Here is a 5,685-nt window from a genome sequence, read left to right on the forward strand (position 1 = left end):
TTGCCAAACACCCCCACACTTTTAAGTATTTGTAGGAAGGCAGTTGACCTTTCCACACTTCATAAGGAGTGCTGTTGGTTTTCTTGTGGGGTATTCTGTTAAGAACATAATTAGCAGACAATATTGCTTCTCCCCACAAGTTCTGTGGTAAGCCTGAACTTAGTAGCATGGCATTCATCATTTCTTTTAGGGTTCTATTCTTCCTTTCAGCAATTCCATTTTGCTGTGGAGAATAAGGTGTTGTAGTTTGATGAATAATGCCATGTTGTGCATAAAATTCATTTAATGGTGCATCATATTCACCACCCCTATCACTTCTAACCATTTTAATGGCTTTACCAAATTGATTTTCAACTTCCTGTTTTGTAGAGTTTAAACATTTCTAAGGCATCATCTTTACTTCTAAGTAAATAAACATAACAATATCTTGTGCAATCATCGATAAATGTTATGAAATACTTTTTGTCTCCTCTAGTTTGAATAAATTTAAGATCACATAAATGTGTATGAATTAATTCTAAAGGTTCGGTTTTCCTTTCAACCGATTTAAATGGAGCCTCAGTTAGTTTCGCTTCTACACAAATTTCACATTTATGATTAGGATTAATTTCAAACTTTGGTATACAATCCAAACCAATCAATCTATGCAAAGCATCATAATTTACATGTCCTAATCTACCATGTCATAAATTCGACTCAAGAATATAAGCAAAAGATGTGTTATTCTTATTCATAGCAACTTTTGGTACAACTGTCATTACATTTAGTTTGAAGAGACCATCACTCATTTATCCCTTACCAACATACATGCCACTATTTGTTAATACAAATTTATCAGACTCAAAGACATGCCTAAAACCATTTTTACTTAACAAAGAATCAGAAACTAAATTCTTCCAGATGTCAGGTACATGCAGTACATTGTTGAGGGTCAATTCTTTCCCTGATATCATCTTCAAGATCACCTTTCCTTGTCCAGCCACAGTAGAAGTAGAAGAATTTCCCATGAAAAGTTGTTCACTATTTGCAGCCTCATTATAGGTAGTGAACATTTTCTTGTCCGCACAAATGTGACGAGTTGCTCCAATGTCAACCCATCACTCTTTGGGATTTCCAACCAAGTTAGCCTCAGACACCACAACAGGGAGGTTGATGTCATTCACTCTGTCAGAGATGTAATCTAGTTCAGTTACATTGGCCTGATTGGTAGTCTTCTTGCTTGTACTTCCATGATCCTTCTTAGGGCGGCAGCAGTCAGAAGCTCGATGTCCAGTCTTGCCACAGTTATAGCATTTTCCTTTGAACTTCTTGCTGCTATCGCCTTGTTTAGGACCATCTCCAGTAAACTTTCTCTTTTTGTTATGTGGTTTATGAACTTGTTCAACCACATTAGCCTTAGACTCAATGGGATTTTTCCTATTTCTCTTTTTAGCCTTTCGCTTATCTTCCTCAATTCTTAATTTTACAATCAATTCATCCATGGTCATCTCTTTGCGTTTATGTTTTAAATAATTTTTAAAATCTTTCCAAGCCGGTGGTAACTTTTCCACTAAAGCAGCGACTTGGAATGACTCGCTAAGAGACATACCTTCTGAATGAATATTATGCAAAATTATTTGAAAACTTTGAACTTGAGAAATTACCGTTTGGGAGTCTACCATAACAAAGTCTAGAAATTACCGACAATAAATTTCTTCGTGCCGGTATCCTCTGTCTTGTATTTCTTCTCCAAATAATCCCACAATTCTTTTGCTGACTTCAAAGGACTGTAAACATTATACAGCATGTTGTCAAGGCCATTGAGGATGTAGTTTCTGCACAAGAAATCTGAATGTTTCCAAGCATCTACAGCGGCAACAACTTGTCGATCACGTTCACCCTCTTTAAGTGTTGGAGCATCTTCATGGAGAAACCGGGCCAAATTTAGAGTTGTAAGATAGAACAGCATCTTCTGTTGCCATCTCTTAAACGCAGTACCGTTAAATTTTTCCCCTTTTTCTCCATGATTTATTGGTACATGAACATGGTTCTGGATAGGGACCGGTGTTGGTGTAACAATCGGAGTACCACTACCAGTTGCAGTTTCAGTAGCAGTAGCCATAATCTCTGATTACAAAAAACAGGAAAAAATTAAAACACAAATTAATTTTCTAGTTACTAAAACCAGAAAATAAATTATAACACAAAATAATTTTATTTTTGTTGTTACTAAAGCTAGAAAAATAAAATACCACAACAATTTTCTGTAACACAATTAATATTCTGTAATTGTTAATGATACCAGTATATTACTACTAGTTGTCAAAGAAAAGAGACAGTATATTACTACTATCTGTCAAATAGTATAAATCACTATTTGTTTTTCTAACCAGAATATGTCTTTATGAAATCAAAAAATTAAATACAATGAAGATACCAAAAAAAAAAATCTGTCTTAAGATTGTTGGACAATCTTCACTGTATTTAAATAGATTAATTCTGTTGTGTACTTAACAATAACTAGAATATAAAAGAAATAAAGGAAATGAGAGAATTTGTTTGATTACAAAAATCAAACTAGAAATAAAATTTAAATAAATAAAAACAGATTTTATTTTGTTACAAAAATAAAATTAAAATCTGATTTAAATAAATAATAAAAAACACTGAAAATAAATTATATAACTTACTTGATTAATTCTTGAATAATAATCTGATCAAGTCCAGTTTTTGACACTGTGTCCGTAAGACAGATTCGTCCTCTCCACGGTGCTTTCAGAATGTGGACGTCTATCTCCCAAGATAAAATGATCAACTACAAACAATAGCAGCACTACAAATTGTTTACCTTACGAACACACTAAGTGTTTATACTCTTTCTTACAAGAAAAATAATAGAATAAATGCAGCAAAATGTAGAGACGAATTTGCAGCAAAGAAGGACGAAAATTGTTATATAAAACAAATGAGAGACTTGTCTATTTATAGGAGAAATTATGGCTGTTGGGTTTGAATTAAACAGGTGCAAAACCTGTTTGAACAGATATGAAAGCTGTTCAATTTGAATAAATAGAAACAAACCTACTGGATTCAAATTTGAACAGATAAAAACGGGAAAGGCCCTGTTTGGGTGTACAGTAAAATCGGACCAGTTTATTTCCAGAATTAAGGCCCAAAAAGATAGGTATTGGGCCAAACAAGCCCAATCCAACCTCACACCACGCACCTGTGCCCAAGCCCAGGCCCAGCCCAGCCCAGCCTGACCAACCGGACGAATGGCGGCGACGGCTCGCACGCACGTGTGTGGTGATTTTTGAGTCCAATGGGTCTAGCCCATTGTGCCGATAACCTCCCTCTCTAAAACACTTGGGTACCCCTTGGGGCACATCCCAAGTTCCAATCCCAAGCCTTATAAACCCATTCAAAACTTCCCACCAAATCAATGTGGGACAAGTCTTATTCAAACCTTTAAGAATTTTCCACCAAAACTCTATTTCCATGGAGCATACTTTGGCTTCAATTTCCCATTCACTCGGTAATGGTTTTGAACAACCAACTATACCACGTGAATCATAATGCGGCATAGAACACGTTACCACGTTGACCCGCGAAAATCGACGCTCGGAGCCTACCTAAAAAATAGACCAAAGTTAGGAAAAAATTCTGGTTTGCCTAGAATTTTTTCAAACCATTTCCAACACATATGGGAGTCAACCTTGATCACCAGGCTGCCACCCTTTGGAAGTGAGATAACATATGGTGTTTTTAGTAGGCTATTTTAGTTTTGTGTTTGGGAAGATAGGATGAATTTTTATTTGAGTTATGTATTGAAAAATGTATTTGAAATGATGTTTGAGGCTTAAATGACAAATTTGTCCCTAACCTTACTTTTTCCAAACTAGGTCTAAAGGGGCAAAATTGTCATTTACTTTTTGAAATGATGGGGCTATCACACTTGTCCCTACACTGTCACATTGACAGTGTAAGCTAAAACCATGAGAGCTATTTTTTTTTTATTATTTTATATTTTATTTTATTTTTTAATCAATAGATTAGTGTGGCTAAAAGGTTTTTTTTTTTTTTTATGTATGTATTTGAGGCTATTTTAGCCTCAACTTTGGGTTCCCAAACACCCCAACAATGTGTACCTCTCTTGTCAACACACATCAATATTTCTTCACTATTCCTGAGCTGCTGCTGGTTTCTCTTTTTCTACTTGGATTCTATGCAAGCTTCTTTCCATGCTCTGTTTTGTTTCGTATTTCAATATACATCTATATATATATATATATACATATATTTTCTATTTTTCTATTTTGTAAAGCCATTGTTCTGCATCTTTTAGAGAGAGAGAGAGAGAGGGAGAGAGAGAGAATAGGAATGTTTGTGGCTATATTTATATTATGGCATGAGAGAATGAAATGGACAAGAAGAAAGGTACTCTTAAGTACATGAAGGTTCTTGTGTTTATGGTGGATTTGTTGTGCATTTGGAAGTATTTCATTATTGAAAATACGTAAAAAAATATTTTCACATTAATTTTTTTATTAAAAGTTTAATATATCATTTAGTTGAAAATGAGACTAAAATAAATAAATATAATTTAGTTGAAAATGAGTCAAAAGTGCTCCTACATATCAAAATTTTGATTAGAATGTAATAAATTAAGGTTAAAAGAGTCAAAAATGCATAAAATTGAGTTTTAGAGGGATTGCTAATGATTTTTAAAATTTTACGGCCGCGACACCCGATTCCCGATGTGTACCGGTCAACACTACGGATACTGATACTTCGTGATTGATACCGTTACGTTACCCGATACCGCGATTTAGAACTATGAATTATATTTCATTCAAATTTTTTTCTTACCTTTTTCTTTCCAAATCTCAATCTAAATTCCTGGTCTAAATATAGCCTAAAGAAATTGGTAGCCATCATAATTCTTTATAATATTTAATATTATTCATAATGCAAATGAGCATAATGTGTCCATTAGTGGAAGCATTCTTCTTCTTCTTCTTTTTCATTTGTTCATTTGCTTCGTTACTAGGTAACAGGGGGATCTATGTCTTTGTTATTTAAAATCATTAGGCACCTATCTAGCTTGGATTGTGGCTAATATCTCTCTCTCTCTCTCTTCCTTTGGTTTTTTGTCATTTAAATGTATTAGAGCATCTCCAATGCACTAGGCATATAATACTTGTTAGTTAAAATGCCTAGTGTGATTCACTTTTTTCAATTCCAATGCACTAGGCATATGATTAGGCATTTTGGCTCAACTCATATTCACTAGCTACATGTAGCTAGCTTTCAACGCTAAGAAAAATGTATTCAGTCATTAGGATCATTTCCCTCCATCTTTGTTGTTGACGTGGCATTCTATAAAATTAATAGCATTTGGATAAATAGCTAAAATAAAGAGCATGGTTGGAGTAAAAACATGAAATAGTTGATAGGCAAAATAAAATATATACTTTATAGTAATATTTAGATAGGTAAAATGCCTACTACCTTTGGAGATGCTCTTAGCACACTAAATGCATTTGAAATTTATTTTGCTTTCTTGATTCATCATAATTGCAGCATGCTACGAAAGAAAATGGTTATTATTTAATTATACATAATATATTTATCAAACTAAAGAAGAGAAACGAAGAAGACAATAAAAATAAAGAAACAAAAATATTTTGATGGTGCAAGTTGAAA

This window comes from Camellia sinensis, chromosome 4, assembly GCF_055761805.1.
Source record: "Camellia sinensis isolate YWXY chromosome 4, ASM5576180v1, whole genome shotgun sequence".
In the NCBI taxonomy this organism is placed as follows: Eukaryota; Viridiplantae; Streptophyta; class Magnoliopsida; order Ericales; family Theaceae; genus Camellia; species Camellia sinensis.